We start from the raw sequence: 1,474 nt of genomic DNA, 5'->3' as shown, positions 1-1,474 counted from the left end.
TATTGGAAGACAAAATTCACATAAACAATTGAAAGGCAAAATTTCAGAAACTAATGAGTAATGAAAACATATACCAATAAAATGTTGATTTAAAAAACCAACCCATCATTAATGAATTGTCTCAGTTACAAATTTTCTTGACAACTACTATCTGGGAAATTCAAGTTGTCAAAATTCATGTTCTGTTTATCAGGTACCATTGTTAATGTTAATTCTAATAGAGGTTCCAGTTGTGCTGGGAGATTGCTTGAAGTCTTCTTATTAACATTAGGTACTGTCACTGGTAGCTTGTAAATAAAATCCTCATTTTGCAACCCTTAGTTTTGAAAGTTTCATTTTTGACCTTTAGGTTTATAAAATTCTATATAAAAAGAAAATCCATTTAATGTTTAGATGAGTCCTTACTATTTATCTTCTTTTTAGATGCCTTTATGGCAATAGACATCTTTAAAAAGTTTTAATTCTATTAAAGTTTTATTTTGATTTTCTAAGATTGCAACTTGATTTCTGAGACAAAATATATTCTTTTTTTCTTTCTATGGAATTCTTGAATGACTTCTCTATTTTTCATCAATCTTATTTCTCTTTTCAACTGGGGATCATCAGTTTTGGTTTTCTGAGACATCAAGCTGATGGAGTTGTCATCCCTTCTGTCTGTGGAATGTTAGTATTTGCTGGTGTAGTATGTATCTGGTAAGTCTGCATTTTCTTCTGATAGAGCCTGTACAACCACTGCTATCCTTCAGCTGAGTGTTCATATTGAAGAATTTTTCCTTATTGAATACTTCCTGCACTTGTCATTGTTAGTGTTTGCTGCCCTTGCACTCCATCTGTGCTTGGATCAGCTAGCTGTATTCCATTTAAAGCAAAGGCACTATATATTGTCTAGTGGCACTCTGGTAGATAGGAGTTGGGATTGACTGTTGAAATGCTAAAGTTTTTCCATTTCCCTTCCTATTTTTGTTATCTTCTAAAGAAAGATCTTTCAAGATTTTTCTGTAAGATGGTCATTATGCTAAGATTTCCAGAGCATTTTGTGAAGAGCCTGTATTATCAGATGAATCCTGTAAATCTTCCCTATATGACCAGGACGATACTGTCTGCACTGGTAGGGCGTGGATTACTGAAGATGATTGAGTAGTCTGGATGACTCCCTGACTCTGGACTTACTCTCCAGAAAGACATTCAGTTGTCCTGAGTGTAGTTCCTCTTAGTAACATCCTGACTTTGCTGCTCTGGTTTCCTGGAGGGAGCTTTCCCTTAAAAGAATCAATTTTCAAGCATAGATCTCTCTACTACCTGCCCACTATCAATCCCTTCCTGTGGCAGCCTGGGTTAATATACTCATCCCCCTCCTTTGTGGTCTCTCTCTGGGTGCAGGCAGGCAAGGTCATGGGGAGGGGCTGAAGAGGTGGTTCAACTTCTCCATCCTGGAAAACCTCAAATATGGATTTTTAATTACTAATGGCAACAT

The 1,474-nt window shown here is 36.2% G+C and overlaps 1 pseudogene; it reads right to left on the bottom strand.

Annotated features, from left to right (window-relative positions):
• Positions 1-419: 419 nt before the first annotated feature.
• LOC122746283 lies at positions 420-1,220 on the bottom strand (annotated as a pseudogene).
• Between the last annotated feature and the right edge of the window lie 254 nt (positions 1,221-1,474).

Source organism: Dromiciops gliroides, chromosome 1, assembly GCF_019393635.1.
Source record: "Dromiciops gliroides isolate mDroGli1 chromosome 1, mDroGli1.pri, whole genome shotgun sequence".
NCBI classification, from domain to species: domain Eukaryota; kingdom Metazoa; phylum Chordata; class Mammalia; order Microbiotheria; family Microbiotheriidae; genus Dromiciops; species Dromiciops gliroides.
The sequence above is the reverse complement of the archived record's forward strand: the minus strand, read 5'-3'. Positions and strand labels throughout refer to the sequence as shown.